Here is a 20,937-nt window from a genome sequence, read left to right as displayed (position 1 = left end):
CAATGACGCTACTCCCCACTTAACGCAGCACGGCCCACAACGTTGTAAAATGACAATGGGAACGATCAGCCGTGCCTAACCCCAAATATTGTCTAATAATTACTCTCTCCATTGTCCTGACTGAGTTCAGCTAATAACAAAAACGATGAACAACAACGTAGAACTAAACCACCATAGATGCATTTCAACGCTTTCACAGAGCTTTACGCCAACGGATACACTTGCTATCGGCAGCCACAACCCCGGCCAACTCAACTTTGCCTCTTCGCTGTGGTGCCACTATTCACCGCTGAGATCAGTCGAGAACTGAGTGCCCGGCATAGAGTCCACTGATCCACGCTGTCATCTTTGACGCAGCTATCGCTACCGCACCGTCACTCTTGCACTTAGGCACAACAAACACTTCGTCGAATACAGAGGGTCTGTGGTAGAACCGCAGTGGCGCGAAGTACAAATTGCCGGAGGAGTAAACCAACTGGCACAATATCTAAGAATATATGAACTATGCTATGATAAAATTTGTTTCCTAGTACAATCCCTCGTCTACATCTACATCTACATATACTCCGCAAGCCACCGAATGGTGCGTGATGGAGCGTACCCTGTACAATTACTAGTCATTTCCTTTCCTGTTCTACTCGCAAGCAGAGGGAGAAAAAAACGACTATCTATATGCCTCCGTGTGAGCTTTAATTTCCCGTATCTTATCTTCGTGGTCCTTGCGCGCAATGTATGTTACGGCAGTAGAATCGTTCGGCAGTCAGCTTCAAATGCAGGTTCTCTAAATTTTCTTAACAGTGTTCCTCGAAAAGAACGTCGTCTTTCGTCCAAGGATTCCCATTTGAGCCCCAGAAGAATTTCGTAACACTTACGTGTTGTTGGAACATACCGGCAACAAATCTGCAAGAGCGCCTCTGAATTGCTTCGTCTTTCTTCAGTCGACCTGGTACGGATCCCAAACACTCAAGCAATACCCAAGAATAGGTCGAACCAGCGTCCTATATACGCTTTACTTTAAGGAACCTTCACACCGAAAAACAATTCCAGGGCCGCCCGCGGTGGTCTAGCGGTTCTAGGCGCGCAGTCCGGAGCCGCGCGACTGCTACGGTCGCAGGTTCGAATCGTGCCTAGGGCATGGATGTGTGTGATGTCCTTAGGTTAGTTAGGTTTAAGTAGTTCTAAGTTCTAGGGGACTGATGACCAAAGTAGTTAAGTCCCATAGTGCTCAGAGCCATTTGAATCATTTTTGAAACAATTCCAGCAAACAAAAACATAAAACTATCGTAAGTTTGGCAAACTTGCAACTGTTGAAAAATGCTGACAACAGTTTCAAACTCTTGTAAACACACGTTCGACGTTTTTGTTTTTTGTCACAGAAAAGCGATAAAAACGGATTCTGACTGTGAAGATTTGCCATTTGGGAGATAATGCTTTTGCTCTTTAAGAGTACATGATGAAACCATACGCAGTCTAGCAAGAGGAAGGCAGCCAGGAAAGAATGTTTAATTACCCAATATCTAGCGCTAGAATAATTGCGGATAATTTTTTTGGAATATTGTAAGCAGTTTTACGGCGTCTTAGAAGAACTATGCACTTACGCAACATTAGTTGCTTGAAAAAGCAATATTAGTGACTTCTGCAACTGTGTCTTTGCACAGTTTTCTTAGAAGAAATAAAGAAAGTGCCACAGTTTACTCACCACATGGCAGTTTTGATGTGGAAGATCCAGAAACAGCCAGGGTTTCGGATGGCAGTTGCAGAATGCCTTAGCAAAATAAATGTCTTCAGAGGAAGGGCGGCAATGCAGGAAGAACCGCAAAGGATATAAGGGATGAATTTGCAATCTGCTTTGCATCGGGTGTTTTTAAAGTGAAATGGCAAGAGGAATATGAATCAATAAATATCGAGTGAAAAGACAAATGTAAATAAAAACTTCCGAAGAAAACCCTTATAGCTTTAGTTATTAACAATGTAAGCCATTAATTTGCAAACTACTTTGTATCAGATTTTGACAACACGATATGACAAGAGGAATAAATAAATTTCCGGTGAAAATACATTTGTAATTACAAAATTTCCGGCTAACAGTCTTACAGCTTCAGTTACGCTGGTGAATGACGTTTCACTGACGATTGTAAATATCTTTCTGCTTGCCTTTTTCACGCCTTACAAATATTTCATATGGTCGTAAATATCCATTTCGGAACGTAGATCTCAGTTTTCCCAGACCCACTTTTAGTTTTGACCATTTTACAGTGTTCACGATTGTATTGTATTTTCATATTTGTTCATTTCCTTTCACACTCCACAAGCAGTACACCAATTCTATCCGAAAAGTCTTTCAACAAATCATTATTTTATATGTGACTTTATATGCAGAATCAGAAGGAACCTACAGAGGTTTCCTCATTTCAGTTTCTAATAAAAACTAAATTGTCGGATCTATTGACGACTCGTGAGTAGCCATTGTCGAAAGAAACACAGCAGATGAAGAAAGAAACACAGCAAACGACACGACAAATGCACGTGCGCAAGTCATACAACTCTGCCGTGCTTTTGCTCACTGACTATAAACTACAAACTCGAGACAAAAATTCCCGCAACTAGTTGTTCAAAGTCGCGACTTCAAACAACTGTTGATAACAGTTGAAAACAAGTCAAACTTTGAGTTGAAAACAGTTGTCAACCGAGTTTGTTGGAGCTGGTTTTCAGTGTGAAGGTACCATTACAGGTGAACCACTCTTTCCTAAAATTTTCCCGATAAACCGAAGTCGACAATTCGCCTTCCCTACCACGGTTCTTACATTCTCGTTCCATCTCACATCACTTTGCAAAGTTACGGCCAGATATTTAAATGAACTGTGTCAAGCAGGACACTAGTGATACTGCATTCAAACATTAAAGGTTTGTTTTTCCTACTCATCTGCATTACCTTACATTTTTCCACATTTAGAGCTAGCTGCCCTCATCATACCAACTGGAAATATTGTCTAAGTCGTCTTGTGTCTTCCTACAGTCACTTAGCTTCGAAACCTAACCGTACACCGTGGCATCATCAGCAAACAACTGCAGATTAGTGCCCATCCTGTCCGCCACATCATTTATGTATATAGAGATCACGAGCGGTCATATCACACTTTGCTGGGGCCCTCCTGACGATACTGTAGCAGCACCACAGTTCAAGGCAGGGAAGTTACATTTGGTGCAGTATTTCGGTGTGCACAAGTTACAGCTGGGTGTGGGCTGGATTGCAGTAAGTTACGCTGACCAGCGGTTGCGAAGTGGAATGGAGGCCACAGGGGCCATCGAACCGCTGAAAACTGTAAACGCAGCGGTTCACATGTCGCAAGCTATAGGAAGAAGGGGCCCACTGGCAAAACCGTGGTGTGGGGCGTACGTGACTCAGAGCAATGCATTAGCGAAACAGAGTCGCGAAGCCGAGTATAAATAGGTGTGGTTTACTAAAGAGATTCATCCAAGTGTCGTAGCTCTGCTGGACGGCGGGGCGTGTCACACTACCGGCGACACACGACAACAGATGGGGTGATAGTGTCCCAGTCCACGGCGGGTCGTTGGTTCGACCCTGTGAGGCCGACGCGGGGTCTGCAACCAGCCAGGGCAGGCCACTCTTCGGCGCCCTACTGCGGACAGTCGTCGATCCCAACATATGCCTGAGATTTACAAGGCGAGGGCCGCAGGTTCGGACGCCGGAACGGGAGTGGTCATTGCCGCCGCATTCCCAGCTACGCCAGCTGAGGAAGAAGGAGCAGCGCGGCCAGCTCCGGCTCCTGGCGGAGCAGTGCGGAGTCAACAGGGACGGTGGCTGCTGAGTCGGCTGCTAGCGCAGCCTTCCTGACGTAATTGGAACTCTGCAGCTGGCGAACAAGGTCGGCTCGACACAGTGCATTGCACAGGCCATTGGGGGTACTACCTCAGCAATGCGGGGCCTGTGACATGGACCGAGTTCAACGAAGCTCTGTAGTGGAAAAAATAAATCATTTGAAAAGCTCGGACGAGTTTTAATATGGCACCTCCTAGCACTCACCCACTACAAGACCTTTGTCTCTGATGAACAGTCGCCATCGAAGACAACAAAAATGGTTCAAATGGCACGAGCACTATGGGATTTAACTTCTGAAGTCATCAGTCCCCTAGAACTTAGAACTACTTAAACCTAACTAAGCTAAGGACATCAAACACATCCATGCCCGAGGCAGGATTCGAACCTGCGACTGTAGCAGTCGCGCGGTTTCAGACTGAAGCGCCTAGAACCGCTCCGTCACTCCGGCCGGCTATGGTGTGTTGAAAATGAACTTAAAGAATAAATATTTGTAATAATAACAACACCTACTACACTCCCACGCTACAGCCCGTCCGTATTATGGGAATGCAGTGTGATCGAGCGGAACTGCGCGCTACGTCGTCGTCATTTTGGACACTTCCGTAACGTAGCGTCAGCACTTATAAGAACGGTAGGAAAAGTCGTTAGGCTGCCTCAAGCTGCTGTATCTGATGTTGAACTCCACATCAAAATTACCAGAACGTATCGGCGTAATCCTGTACAAAACTGTTCTTAGACAGGTGCTAATATCACCGTGGTGTGTAGCGCTGCAAAGGTCGAATATAAACATGTAATGAACCGGTCCAGAATCGCATACAATGAATGGTACACCATCTTCAAAGGGATTTCGTCACACCACAGTTGTCAGAATCCACAGTCTTTTTACCCCTCGGGAGTAGTTTCGAGGGGTTGGGAAGGTGATTTTACCTGAAGTGGCAGCTGTCCTCGAACCTTCGTATCCAGCCACAAAACCTAGCATATTGCTACCAAATGTATTGCATAAATCACGGACTAAAAAACTGTAAAGAAAACTCTTCTAGAACTCCACTGGTTCCTACGAATATCTACACCTGTAGAGTCAGACAGCAGTATCTATTGATAAGGTATCCAACAACAGGTAGTTTGAGTGTGATTTATTTTGGCATATTTGAGTAAATTTTGCAGTACTTGTGCTAACGCATATCCACATCAGGGTATTTTAAGCGGAAGAGAGCAATTAAGTTGTGTTCCTCTGGGATGTGATAGATAACACAACGTTACGTCCCCAACTGTGGCGTACGTCTTCAGATAAGTGGAGGTTGTGGCTTTGTTGTTGGTCTGGAGTTAATGTCGGAGGACAATTTTAGTACTTTAAATCTCTCCAGCCACGAAAGTTGGTATTTTCTGGTTAGAACACGTGAAACCTATTTTTCAAGCTGTCATGGTAGATTCTTTCTGCTGTCTTTAGAATGAGCGGAAGCTGTGAGCATTTGCTCAACCTCCACCTCCAATTTTTGATCGGAATTTGTCATTTTTCTCCTTAGTGTTCGTTCGTGTGGTAGAGAAGTGTAAGCTTGGATACTATACAGTGGATGCAGTCAGTGACAATTTCCCACAATGCACGGCAGTGTTGTGCGCCACAGGCAGTTCCAGGCAAATAATCAAAGAGTAAATTAGGATTGTAGAGGAAGATCCCAGTGTTTCCAGCTCGAAGTGTTGGTCATGTTGGTCATGATGTTAACTTATCTTGCGCTATCTACTTGATTATTAGCCTTATACATTATTATTTTCATTGGTGCCTTGACTGTTTACAGACATCCACAGAATGTTACACATGGTATTTCCGCAAGAGTGTGCAAAAATTTAACAGGATAGACAGGATGCTCCACCGAACAATTTGAGGTAGGGAACCTCGGGTCGGAAAAGCCAGCTTAAGGGGGTAATAGGAATAAAATCACATTACTGTGTACTTTTTTATTTACATTAGTTACAGGTAACTGCAAATACCATCACTAACACAATGAACGTGCCATTGAAATGCTGAAACTGATGGCCATCAACCTCAATGCAAGAATGGCATCGACGAACAAGATTCTGACGCACCCTGACAAATTCACCCGGTGTGTTTCGAATCACATCACAGGCAGCTACAATTCTGTCAACTAATTCCATCGCGGTATCCATTGGGGTTCTCATACACAAGTGACTTTAGATATCCCCATAGGAAATAATCAGGGCTATTCAGATCAGGTTTTAACAACAACAACGCTGTACTATTGTACACATAATAATTTTTTCTTCTGATTTTCGATAAATTAGTGTAATCGATGTTCTGATTTCATTTCTTTTTTGTTTCATGCCATTATGTTAAAGAAACTGTAAACAATTTTCGATGTGAATATTAATGTTTATGTCAAATTTCAAGCAATATTATAACAGAATTGAAATGTAAGAAACGTTGAAACTATTGTAAGATGTTAAAATTGTAATTGTGCGTCTGGTCCATACATAGGCAATGTATTAGGATATGTAGAATGCAAAACCTCGGGTGGATGGCAGGCGAGCGCGGGAAAATGCACACGGGCGCTGCACGGCATAACGGGCTCAGCAGTAGTAGTCGGAGTTGGGCATTGGTCTGAGCAACACGTCCTGGATCGAGGAGGCTCTCCTGGAAGACGTAGTTTCATTGAGCCTCAGATATGCCGTTCCGACGCCTATACAGCATGGCAAAATTCCATAGGCACTAAATGGAAAAGTATTGCGACGCTAAGAAGAAGTAAAGTGCGGATACGTCAAGAGCCATTGCTGTGGTTGTATGTGTGCTCTGTGCCTCGCCATCTCGCCGCCCGCCAGCTGCCGCATCGATACGAACAGGTTGAACTTTTTAGTACTGTATTCGTATGGACCAGTGTTACATTTATTCCATACTGTTGAATAACAACTAAAATTTTACCAGAACTGTCCTATCATTTAATTATCCCCACAACTCACCTAGACAGGGTCCTTTCCAAATGTTGTGCAATCCGAGTGTCCCGAAATGAAGAATTAAAGTTTGTGTTAATAATAATTACCTGCAGACCTAGCTATGTTAGAATGATGTTTAAAGAACTTTTTTTGTTAATGAACTAATAGACGAATAACAAAAGTCTGACAAAGTTGGAAGATAATTTTGATATTGATTTAGTAATGAAGCTTAATTATTTCGAGACAGATATAATGGTATTTAAATGAGCAGGAAATAAGACAAAAAGAGTAGTAAATCATATATTGGAAATCTTGAGTGCAGAATGATTTCACTAATTAATTGTTTTAATACAGTGATCATAACAGTTTCAGGGTCCCCCCCCCCCTTTTTTTATTCATTTGAATTCTGAAGTGTTCTAAACTGATTTGACCAGCAAAGTCAAAGCCAAAATAGAAACCAAAATTTGTCAGTGTTTTATCTTTATCAAAATTGACATTGTGTGTGTGTTTCGAAAGTGCTGTTTCTAGGGTAACCTATGACGATTTTAATCAGATCAATAGACAGTACGAAGTTTTGTAGTAAATATTATAGTGTAATGTTATGTATTTATGGTTTATCCATATTAGTACAGAAAGTGAAATTATCAGTTCAGTAGATTTTCTGGTTCTAAAATTTACCATATTATGCAGTGTTATTACGTGTGGTTTCGCATGAACCTACATTAACTTGTGCAGGGAAGAAACTCAGTAAGTGCCTAATTAGGCTGGCGACCGTATTATTAACAAATTGGTAGCATCTTCTGTGTTGTTTCTTGTCCGTCCTGACGTGTAGTTGCATTTCGGACTGGCTCGACGTATCATTGTTATTACAGGGTGGGTGTAAGTCTGATTTGCCTCCATTCAGGTACACGCGGTCAATATCTATACAAAAATCCTTTCTCATAATGTGAAGCCCGTCAACTTACCATAGTACAGGCTTTAACGAGTATCGTGTGCCCACAAGCGCAGCGTTACAAGGTGACCTCGAAGGCCATGGAATAGAATCTCCCCTTCCAGTCCAGCAACCAGAAAATACAGCACTGAGATGATAGCGATCATCCACGTTGAAGTGATACCGTGCACAGTCATGTTGCATCAGTGTCCTGTCAGGAACAGCCAGGGCTACGTTCTCCGAGAGCTCTTTACACGAATCTCAAGTACAGGTGCCCATTACACTGCCAGGTAGAAGATATAGCCCAATGAAATTGTCGCCTACAATGCCGACCCAGATATTCTCAGCAAAACGTACTGGATGTTGTGAGGGTTTTCCTCATCCCACACGTGGCTATTCCTGCTGTTCCAAACACCATCACGATCAAATAATGTCTCCCTAGTAAACAGCAGGATTTTGAGGAAATCTGGTCGATCAGTCTATTGTTGGAGGGACCTCTGACACAATGTGACCCGTGATGCGAAGTCAGTCACAAGCAGTATGTGGACTCGTTGTGGGTGATACGGGTGTAATTGTTGTTCGTGGAGTACTCGCCACACGCCACTATGTGAAGCCCCCGTTTCACGTGCATTACTACAACTACTTGTAGTGGTGTCCTCTGCGACACTTTCCAGCACTCCTCTTCAAAATGGGGTGTGCGAGTGGTCCTAATGTTGCCAGGTCTCTCGTTTCTTCTTTCCAGTGAACCAGTCTCCCGCATTCGTCAATCGAGAGAAATAAACACTCGTCGTAACGGATGGTGGCTGTTAGGCTATCGTTTCCTGTACAGCCTTTCAGCAGCGAAAGCATTGCAGCGTACTTCCTCATACACAAGGTGCCTGTCAGTGAGTTCTGCGAAATTGTACCGGCACTGCTCCATCTTACCGTACTGTACGTCTCTCAATAGTACTGAGTAATGTATGAGTCTGTCGTTGGTTCCCAGCACGTTCTGTCATTGGACAATGTAAATACGACACAACAGAGCCACCTTATGCAGAAGTAAGGCATACAAAATCTGCATCATGACTTCCTAGTAATCGGGCTTGTCCTTCTTGTTTCCTTGCAGGAAATAAAGAATGTACCTGTAAGTAAACAGCAAATACGTGTAAACTTGTACGCATGTTGGTTTTAAATAAGCTGGAAAAGCGCAATGTTACACAAAGCGGTAGACAAGTATAGTTTCACATCTCCTTATGCTCCCCTCCCCGACCCCCGGTTCCCTAACTCAAATTGTACAGTGCAGAGTTCTCTATGTCCCCCATTTTGCACGCTCTTACGGTATCACCCTGTATATCTGTGAAACAGTTATTAAAACATGTCAAAGATTAATTAAAATTTTGGCTAAGAATTGATTATAAGCTTCCAAGAGAGCGAACTAAACATTTAAAAATCACTGAAGTATGTGTGAGTAAATTATCTGTCTTAATGAAATATTTTGCATTTTAATAGTTCTTAATTTCAATGATTTTGACATAGTAACTCTTATATTTACGAGAGTTCTGTGTCTTATTTTATTACGAGAATTCTGTGTCTTATTTTAATTTTCCGTCTTGGTCATACATAAATGTCACACTAATGAATTTTAATCATGTGGTGCTATTGTCTTGTTTCGTATGTGCAGCTGTTGTAGTACTCAAAGAACTGTATTAGTCGATGACTGATGGTAGTGAGGGCCGCACTGAGCATAAGCAACTACTGATGTTGTTTAATGTGGCGCTATCCCCTCGCATCAGATGTAAATTTCCAGTAAGTATCACATGCTATACTACAGTTAAAATGTTTTATTTTCGTAGGCCATTGGTTAACAATAATTAATTGAAACTGTGCTATATGGCCTGTTTGAACTGCCTACCGTGACCTCTACATTCGATTAACTTCTCTTTTGATAAAATAATTTACCGAATACCAGTCTCTATCTCAATACGCGTGTGTTTATTTAATTTAAATTCCTCCCTTTGAATGCGTACGAGTGAGATCATAGCCAGTAAAACAGGAACGTGTATAGTTTGCGTTTCTTTTCAGGTTTCATCGGCTTCTCGCCCATTTGGAAATTCTACACGTGATTAGCTTTTACAGCAGTGGAAGAGTAGAGAATGGGGAGGATGTGTATACACACACACAAATTTTCTTATCGTTATTTGGGAATGTCTGAGAGATGATTTCCAGATACGGCTTTCGACTGGTGATTAAGAGATGCCTCTTGACAGCCTGGGCTGGAACGGGGCCTGCACCTACTTTTAATTTATTTTTCGGGTAATGCAATGTAGCTCATCGTCCCATTAATATTAAAACTTTTTTACTAATTTTCATTCCCTCACCCTGAGGTTAGACTAATCTTTTTGAGGAGTGACCCACTGGAGTGTCAAGGACTTTTCTTCCAAATTTCAGGTGACCTGATAGTGAGGCAGAGCGAATCTCAGTTGGGAACATTTGGGAGAGGATTTCCTTCTTATTGTATATTTAGGTGTATTTGTGTTGTTGTTGTTGTGGTCTTCAGTCCTGAGGCTGGTTTGATGCAGCTCTCCACGCTACTCTATCCTGTGCAAGCTTCTTCATCTCCCAGTACCTACTGAAACCTACATCCTTCTGAATCTGTTTAGTGTATTCATCTCTTGGTCTCCCTCTATGATTTTTACCCTCCATGCTGCCCTCCAATACTAAATTGGTGATCCCTTGATGCCTCAGAACATGTCCTACCAACCGATCCCATCTTCTGGTCAAGTTGTGCCACAAACTTCTCTTCTCCCCAATCCTATTCAATACTTCCTCATTAGTTATGTGATCTATCCATCTAATCTTCAGCATTCTTCTGTAGCACCACATTTCGAAAGCTTCTATTCGCTTCTTGTCCAAACTAGTTATAGGCCATTTTTCACTTCCATACATGGCTACGCTCCATACAAATACTTTGAGAAACGACTTCCTGACCCTTAAATCTATACTCGATGTTAACAAATTTCTCATCTTCAGAAACGCTTTCCTTGCCATTGCCAATCTACATTTTATATCCTCTCTACTTCGGCCATCATCAGTTATTTTGCTCCCCAAGTAGCAAAACTCCTTTACTACTTTAAGTGTCTCACTTCCTAATCTAATTCCCTCAGCATCACCCGACTTAATTCTATTACATTCCATTATCCTCGTTTTGCTTTTGTTGATGTGCATCTTATATTCTCCTTTCAAAACGCTATCCATTCCGTTCAAGTGCTCTTCTAAGTCGTCTGCTGTCCTTGACAGAATTACAATGTCATCGGCAAACCTCAAAGTTTTTATTTCTTCTCCATGGATTTTAATACCTACTCCGAATTTTTCTTTTGTTTCCTTTATTGCTTGCTCAATATACAGATTGAATAACATCGGGGATAGGCTAAAACCCTGTCTCACTCCCTTCCCAACCACTGCTTCCCTTTCATGTCCCTCGACTATTGTAACTGCCATCTGGTTTCTGTACAAATTGTAAAAAGCCTTTAGCTCCCTGTATTTTACCCCTGCCACCTTCAGAATTTGAAAGAGAGTACTCCAGTCAACATTGTCAAAAGCTTTCTCTAAGTCCAGAAATGCTACAAACGTCGGTTTGCCTTTCCTTAATCTAGCTTCTAAGATACGAGGTGCGGCTAGAAAAAAACCGGACTGATGCTGGAAAAATATTTATTTACAATTATTTACAATTTCATGTTATCTCCTTCAATGTACTCTCCTCCTCGGTCTCTACACCTCTCCATACGAATTTTCCACTGTTCATAGCAATGCTGCAGATCATTTTCGGTAAGTCCATACATTACTTCCGTCGCTTTTTCTCTTACTGCTTCAACAGTCTCAAATCTAGTTCCTTTCAAAGCTGACTTGACCTTAGGGAAAAGAAAAAAGTCACCGGGGGCCAAATCAGATGAGTAGGGTGGATGATCTAAGATGGAAATGTTGTGTTTTGCCAAAAACGTCTTCACTGACAACGCACTGTGAGCTGGGGCATTGTCTTGGTGAAGGATCCATGACTTTTTTCTCCACAAATCGTTCCGTTTTCTCCGTACTCGCTCACGTAGGGTAGCCAGGACGCTAATGTAGTAACGCTGATTCACTGTTTGTCCCTCTGGTACCCAATCAATGTGCACAATCCCTTTGATGTCAAAAAAAAAAAACAATCATCATTGCCTTGAATTTCGATTTTGACATTCGTGCTTTTTTTTGTCGTGGAGAACCAGGAGTTTTCCAATGCATCGATTGGCGTTTAGTTTCGGGATCGTAAGTAAAAAACCACGATTCATCGCAAGTAATAACATTTTGTAAGAAGGTGGGATCACTTTCAATGTTTTCCAGGATGTCAGAACAAATCATTCTTCGGCGTTCCTTCTGTTCAATTGTGAGACACTTTGGAACCATTTTTGAACACACTTTGTTCATGTTGAAACTTTCATGAAGAATCTGCCTAACACTTTCCTTGTCAACTCCTGTTAACTCAGACACTGCTCTGATTGTTAAACGGCGATCTTGTCGAACAAGTTTACCGATTTTTTCAATGTTTGCATCAGTTTTTGCTGACAATGGTCTGCCAGTGCGAGTGTCATCACTGGTGTCTTCGTGGCCATCTTTAAATCGTTTAAACCAATCAAACACTTGTGTTCGCGATAAACAATCATCGCCGTACACTTGTTGTAACATTACAAACGTTTCACTTGCAGATTTTCCTAGTTTGAAACAAAATTTGATGTTAACACGCTGTTCTTTCTGTACACTCAACATTTTCCGACGCACAGACAAAACGTCAACTACTTAAAGCAGACGCCACGGGCAGACTGAGTGCAGGAGGCAGATGAAACTCGAGCAGTAGGCGGAGCGAGAGTCACGTGACAGGCCACACGACTTTCAGCCTTATTGCATTCGTTTTATTGTTTCACCAGTACTAGTCCGGCTTTTTTCTAGCCACACCTCGTACGTCGTAGGGTCAGTATTGCCTAACGTGTTCCAACATTTCTACGGAATCCAAACTGATCTTCCCCGAGGTCGGCTTCTACCAGTTTTTCCATTCGTCTTCAAAGAATTCGCATTAGTATTTTGCATCCGTGGCTTACTAAACTGATAGTTCGGTAATTTTCACATCTGTCAACACCTACTTTCTTTGGGATTGGAATTATTATATTCTTCTTGAAGTCTGAGGGTATTTCGCCTGTCTCATACATTTTGCTCACCAGATGGTAGAGTTTTGTCAGGACTGGCTCTCCCAAGGTCGTCAGTAGGTCTAATGGAATGTTGTCTACTCCCGGGGCCTTGTTTCGACTCAGCTCTTTCAGTGCTCTGTCAGACTCTACACGCAGTATCGTATCTCCCATTTCATCTTCATCTACATGTTCTTCCATTTCCATAATGTCCTCAAGTACATCGCCCTTGTATAGACCCTCTATATGCTACCTCCACCTTTCTGCTTTTCCTTCTTTGCTTAGAACTGGGTTTCCATCCGAGCTCTTGATATTCATACAAGTGGTTCTCTTTTCTCCAAAGGTCTCTTTAATTTTCCTGTAGGCAGTATCTATCTTACCCCTAGTGAGATAAGCCTTTAAATCCTTACATTTGTCCTCTAGCCATCCCTGCTTAGCCATTTTCCTCTTCCTATGGATCTCATTTTTGAGACGTTTGTATTCCTTTTTGCCGGCTTCGTGTCTATCTTGGCAACAATAATGCGTTCACTATGTTGTTTGTAGTAGCTTACACGCACTCCTATTTTTTTATTCATTATTAAACCTACTCCTGCATTACCCCTATTTGATTTTGTGTTTATAACCCTGTAGTCACCTGACCAAAAGTCTTGTTCCTCCTTCCACCGAACTTCACTAATTCCCACTATATCTAACTTTAACCTATCCATTTCCTTTTTTAAATTTTCTAACCTATCTGCCCGGTTAAGGGATCTGCCATTCCACGCTCCGATTCGCAGAACGCCAGTGTCCTTACTCCTGATAACGACGTGCTTTTGAGTAGTACCCGCCCGGAGATTCGAATGGGGGACTATTTTACCTCCGGAATATTTTACCCAAGAGTATGCCATCATCATTTAACCATACAGTAAAACTGCATGCCCTCGGGAAAAATTACGGCTATAGTTTCCCCTTGCTTTCAGCCGTTCGCAGTACCAGCACAGCAAGGTCATTTTGGTTAGTGTTACAAGGCCAGATCAGTCAATCATCCAGACTGTTGCCCCTGCAACTACTGAAAAGGCTGCTGCCCCTCTTCAGGAACCACACGTTTGTCTGGCCTCTCAACAGATACCCCTCCGATGTGGTTGCACCTATGGTACGGCTATCTGTATCGCTGAGGCATGCAAGCCTCCCCACCAACGGCAAGGTCCATGGTTCTCTTGTGTATATAATGGCAAAGTCAATGATATGCTCGACATATCCAGTGTACCTACGCTACTGGCAAATGAGATGTTTCTGCTGATTATACAGGGTGAACATTAATGAAATCGATCACGTGCATGGAAATAGAAGAAAAAAGGTCCTGTGAATAATTGTCCGGAAATGCATCGTTGCCACGGTGGATGACGCTGACGAATGACAGTTCCTCTGACCACGTGGCGTGTATTCCTTGTGTGTTGCAGGCTGTTCGATTGACGCAGCGTACTGTAAGCAGCAAAATGGTCCTATATTCATGTCGGGAACAAGCCGAGATGATGTTTGTGTGTGGCCAAGCAGAGGGAAACGGTCGAGAGGCAGCACAGTTCGCTGCTGCTACGGTCGCAGGTTCGAATCCTGCCTCGGGCCTAGAGGTGTGTGATGTCCTTAGGTTAGTTACGTTTAAGTAGTTCTAAGTCTAGGGGAATGTTGACCTCATAGTGCTTAGAGCCATTTAAACCAACCATTTGAAGCAGCACGGCTATACCAAAATAAGGCCGTCACAGACACCAAACACATCACACAACATTTTAAGCCCTTTTAGGGCGTCAGTGTGGTCATGGGCGAACGTACAAAACGGAGGCAGCGGACTGGGCCTACCCCATACCTGGAGCTTGTACAAGGGCTCGTCTCAGTATTCTGCAGAAACCGGCCCTCCAAATATGGTGTACGCACAGTCCGCCGCCTCTCCGCATGTTCACATGTCTGAAAGGATACCTGGTCACACAAAATCCCAAAAGGGGGTTGAAATATTGTGTGATTTGGTTGGTGCCTGTGCGGTAACTTGTTTTCGGATAGTCGTGCTGCCTCTCGACCGTTTCCATCTGATTGGCCGCACACTAACACCATCTCGGCTTGTTCCCGACATGAATACCAGACCATTCTGCTGCTTACAGTGCGCTGCGTCACACAGCCTGGAACATACAAGGAACACGCCGCAATTGGTCACAGAAATTGTCATTCGTCAGCACCATCCACCGTGGCGACGGTACAACCGGCTACATGTTCATAGGAGCTTTTTCCTCCATTTGCTGTCAGGAATCCATCCCTGGAGTTTGTCGGTTTTATTAATGTCCACCACGTGTTATTGATAACTTTTATTTTTAGGGAACTAGCAACACTCTCCAGCTATGGACGGGTAGCACTGGGTATTTGTGGCTGAACGACTTCTCTGGCCAGTAGTGATTTTTTTTACGGCGTACTGTGGATACTTATGACTGAAATACAGAAAACAATTTGAGGTAAGGATTTAAGCAGCGCACACCAGGGAAGTTCTCAGGAAGCACGAATGTTATCTGTTCTATATTTAAATTGCTTTTGGAGTGACATCTCGTGTCAATGATGGCAGCTGCAAGCTACCGTGACAGCCTGTCCGCCTGACCGCAGCTCCAGTTCAGTGCTAGCTACACTTTCTGTGTGATCTTTTACTGCATTTCCCTTCACACCTCCTAAACATTAACTCGGTTCCAAAAAAACTGTTCTGATCAGTTTAATCTGTCATAAATCCCGCACCGCCGGAAGTCGCCGGTTACTGCCTTCGGCGTCCCCATAATGGTAACACACATTGCCCTGGCTCTGGAGTCGGGTGGCCATATGCGCATCACTGCTAGGTGGCAATAGTGTGTGTGTGTGTGTGTGTGTGTGTGTGTGTGTGTGAAATCTTATGGGACTTAACTGCTTAGGTCATCAGTCCCTAAGCTTACAAGCTACTTAACCTAAATTATCCTAAGGACAAATACACACATCCATGCCCGAGGGAGGACTCCAACCTCCGCCGGGACCAGCCGCACAGTCCATGACTGTAGCGCCTGAGACCGCTCGGCTAATCCCGCGCGGCGGTGGCAATAGTGTCGTTGGCACAGTGGCAGGGGACTTTAATTTATCATAGTTGAGGACACTTGCACGTAATATTTATAATTTTATACCGAAACGTTCCCTAAAAGATGTCTACCTATTTGTGAGAACCGTAGCACAGTCTCTACAGCAGATCGTGAGATTAACCTGAACGTACAGACAGAACCGTGGTCAGGAACTTTAATATAGTACACAGAAGACGTTACACTAAAGTAGCAAGCACTGTGTGAACATATTAACAGTTACTTTAGCTAAATTCAAAAACCTAAGATTATCTAAACTCATCTGATTTCACTATATAGACTTTCACGGCGTATTAGTATATCCAGCCGGATAAAACTATCAAAAAATGGTTCAAATGGCTCTGAGCACTATGGGACTTAACAGATATGGTCATCAGTCCCCTAGAACTTAGAACTACTTAAACCTAACTAACCTAGGGACATCACACAACACCCAGTCATCACGAGGCAGAGAAAATACCTGACCCCGCCGGGAATCGAACCCGGGAACCCGAGCGCGAAAACTATCATCTGAGCACAATATTTCAGCGGTCCACCTGGCGGACATCATCAGGTGAGAAAAGCTACGCTTCTGTCACAAATGACTGCACCTTTACATGCATCGGAAGTACAACAGCGCATGCGCTAGGTACAGTGCGCACGTGCTCAATCATTCCTGCTGCCCCCATGTCGCAAAAAGAGTTGCAGCGCCTCCGGTGGTGAATGCTGTTGAAAACGATATATCGTTACAAATGATTATTCATAGCCGGCCGATTCAGATGCCGTTGTTTCTTCACGTCTGATAAAACAGGATTCCACGTTTTACTTAGCGGGTATCCATTATCACGATTAATGATATTATCTGCTAGTATGACTTCAACAGATTCTTTTAAAAAACAGTCCCAATACCGAGAAGCATTTGCAACTACTTGCGTCTCATTGTATAGCATTCTGTGTCCCTCTGTAAGGCAATGCTCAGCTACCTCAGATTTATCTGGTTGTAATAATCGCGCATGGCGATGATGTTCAATACACCCGTCGTTGATGGTACGAATAGTTTGGCCAATGTAAATTTTCCGGCACTCACACGCTACTTCCTCAAACCTAGATCATCTTTGACAGAGCCAAGAAGTGCTCGAATTTAGCTGGGGGACGGAAAACACATCTGATCTCGTATTTCGTCAAAAATGTACCTATCTTGGCGGACACATTTCCAGCATACGGAAGAAAAGCCACAGGCCTAAAGGTGTCTTCAGAAGGTTCATGTAGAGGTGCAAACTGAAAAGCACGTCGAATTTGTAGGTCCGTATAGCCGTTATTATTGAACACGTCCTTAAGTTGTTGCAGCTCCTGGCGCTGCAACTCTTTTTGCGCCAGGGGACAGCAGGAATGATTGAACGCGTGCGCACTGTACCTAGCGCATGCGCTGTTGTACTTCCGATGCATATAAAGGTGGAGTCATTTGCGAGTGGAATCAGTTATCGGCGAGAGCAGCGTAGCTTTTCTTACCTCATGATGGCGGCCAGGTGGACCGCTGAAATATTGTCCTCAGATGACAGTTTGATCCGGCTGGAAACCCGACAAGAATTTGATATACTAATGCCCCGCGAAAGGCTACATAGTCACATCAAGTGCCTCTACGGGGAGGAGATGGTTCAACTCGTCAGTAAGTTTGATAAACTTCGCAAGAAGAAAGGGAAGCTGTTGAGTGCCCTCGCCTTTCTACTGAGATGTCGTGACGAAGGTATTACACAAAAATTTGCCAGATTTGTCCATTACGTAAATACAAAAGCGACCAGTAGAGGCGAGCTAGTTTGACCTTAGGTAGAGAACGCATCCGTTTTACTCGTAGACGATTTGTCCATTATAATTATCCGGGCTGTTACGCCGTGGTCGGTTGAGACGATTTGATATTATATCCAAAGATTATTTTATCTTCACTTGGAGATTTCTTCACTGCTATCTACAATATCTTGGTAGTGGGTTGATCTCTCTTCCTGGGCTTTATCAGATCGGGTGCACAGGAGTGCTTCTAGCAGGCAATGCTCTTAATTTCAACGCCTTTGTCGTCAACACTTGATATCGGGAAATGATACTTGTCGACGGACTGTGATTAATCTTACAAGTAAGGAACTGGATGATGTCACGGTTACAGTGTTCGAAAAAGGTTTAAGCTTCGCACCCACGCCTAGAAGCATTTCCACCATATAATTCATTTTTTCTGTTGAACAAGCTGTGTTTTGTCTTCCGGAAGAACAGGCGGAAGAGATTAGACAGGAGGGTTCTCACCTTTTGCTTCGGGCTCGGCCTCCACAAAGTAACATTTCTTCAGCTGAACGAGCAGCCATACGGTCTATTAGAGAGGACCCTGAATTGTTAATTTTACCCGCAGACAAAGGTAATGCTACCGTTTTAATCTTAAAGGCGGATTATGTGAATAAGATGTATGATTTACTTAAGGATCCGTCATATCGTATAGTACAGAAGGATACCACGGATCGCATAAAAACGGACGGCGGTTTCACTTCTGAAGAAGAGGACACTATCAAAAAACTACGTCCTGGTGCTGCCGTTCCACCTAGATTATACGGCTTGCCAAAGATCCATAAAGACGGGGTCCGATTGCGCCCTATTATTTCTAATTTGGGTGCCCAACTTACAAATTGGCAAAATATTTAGCGTCGCTTCTCAGCCCTCATGTGGGTAAATCTGAACACCATATTTCCAACTCCATGCATTTTATTCAGCGTTAAAAGTTGCTTCATCTTGGCCCCTCTGATTTACTTGTTGGTTTTGATGGGGGGTCACTATTTACATGGGTCCCTCTTGAAGAGTAATTGATTTTAATAAATGAAAAACTTGATATGGAAATGACGAAGCTCTTACGTCATGTTCTGACTTCCACCTATTTTTTATTCGATGACAAATATTTTGAACAAACCAACGGTGTGGCTATGGGGAATCCTTTATCCCCCATAGTCGCAAATCTTTTTATGGAGGACTTTAGGATATGGCCTTGAAAACATCTTTTTTGCAGCTTTCGTGTTTTTTGAGATAAGTTGACGATATGTTTCTTGTTTGGCCACATGGAATAGACTCTTCGCACAGGTTATTGGACTATTTTAACTTTCATCCGAACATCAAATTCACAATGGAAATTGAAAAGGAGGGAAAGTTACCTTTTTTGGATGTACTAGTTTATTGAAAAGAATTCGGAACTCTTGGACATAGTGTTTACAGGAAATCGACGCATACCGACACGTATTTACATGCTACCAGTTGCCATCCACCTTTTCAACGTACAGGAGTCCTTCGAATCTTGGCTAAACGAGCATGTGCTGTCTCGGATACTGAAAATTAACCACAGGAGCTGCAACATCCTAAGGACGTGTTCAATGATAACGGCTATTCGTACCGACAAATTCGACGTGCTTTTGAGTTTGGACCTCTACCTGAACTTTCTGAAGACACTTTTAGGTCTGTGACTTTTCTTCCGTATTCTGAAAATGTTTCCGCCAAGATAGGTACACTTTTGAAGAAATATGAGGTCAGATGTGTTTTTCGTCCGCCAGCTAAGATTCGAGCACTTCTTGGCTCTGTCAAATATGATCTAGGTTTGAGGAAGTCTGGCGTTAGCAAAATAGCGTGTGAGTGGCGGAAAATGTACATTGGCCAAACTATTCTCACCGTCAACGACAGGTGTAATGAACATCATCGCCATACGCGATTATTACAACCAGATAAATGTGAGGTGGCTGAGCATTGCCTTACAGAGGGACACAGAATGCTATATAATGAGACGCAAGTAGTTGCAAATGCTTCGTGGTACTCGGATTGTGTTTTAAAAGAATCTGTCGAAATCAGTTTAGCAGTTGATATCATTAATCGTGATAATGGATACCCGCTAAGTAAAACGTGGAATCCTGTTTTATCAGACATGAAGAAACAACGGCATCTGAATCGGCCGGCTATGAATAATCATTTGTAACGATATATCGTTTTCAACAGCATTCACCACAGGAGGCGCTGCAACTCTTTTTCGACAAGAGGGATCAGGAATGATTGAGCGTGTACGCACTGTACCTAACGCATGCGCTGTTGTACTTCCGATCCATATAAAGGTGCAGGCATTGGCGAGTGGAATCAGTTATCGGTGAGAGTAGCGTAGCTCTTCTTACCTGATGATGGCGGCCAGGTGCACCGCTGTAATATTGTGCTCATATGACAGTTTGATCCGGCTGGAAAACCGACAAGAATTTGATACATCTGATTTCAGTTTTTATGGCATTTACACCTCTTACTTATCACCTTCCCCCCTTAATAATCAGTTAATGCAATAATATGAGCGTGATATCGTGTGCCTAATAAATTTATTTTTGGACAAGGCATTTGTCTCATAAGAAATTTTGACAGGTTAGTGGAGAGAACTGCACAACAAGTTATTCTAATGAACAACGTAATCTCCCGCAACTTCTACTTGTAGGGATTTTGATAAATACTTAAAACCGTCCCTTCTCTCACATGAAATACGAAACGACGAAGGGGTACCATATGCCTCAAAGAGTCCACATAAAATCTAATTGAAATAATCCAGAAATTTATTAATAAGTTCGCCATCCCATTTGGGCGCTGTCTGTCGACTGCCTGGTCAATAATGCGGACAGTAATTAATTCGTAACCGTGTGGCTGCACGTGTGGCACCAGAAGATTCACACATGTTTCTGAGAATACGTTACGAAATAATAATGAATGAAGTAAGCAGATGTCGTATATCGTTACTGCACAGATATGTTAATTTGGAAACTTGTATTTAAACTCGTTGTTGACAAGTAGATGACTGTGGGCAGGTTGCTCTTTTGTTACGAGAGTAATCTACGTAACCTGAAATTAACGTACACTTACGTGCACTATATTCCTGAGCATGGTGGGCTATGTACTTTGAAT

Source organism: Schistocerca piceifrons, chromosome 2 (genome assembly GCF_021461385.2).
Source record: "Schistocerca piceifrons isolate TAMUIC-IGC-003096 chromosome 2, iqSchPice1.1, whole genome shotgun sequence".
Taxonomy (NCBI): domain Eukaryota; kingdom Metazoa; phylum Arthropoda; class Insecta; order Orthoptera; family Acrididae; genus Schistocerca; species Schistocerca piceifrons.
The sequence above is the reverse complement of the archived record's forward strand: the minus strand, read 5'-3'. Positions refer to the sequence as shown.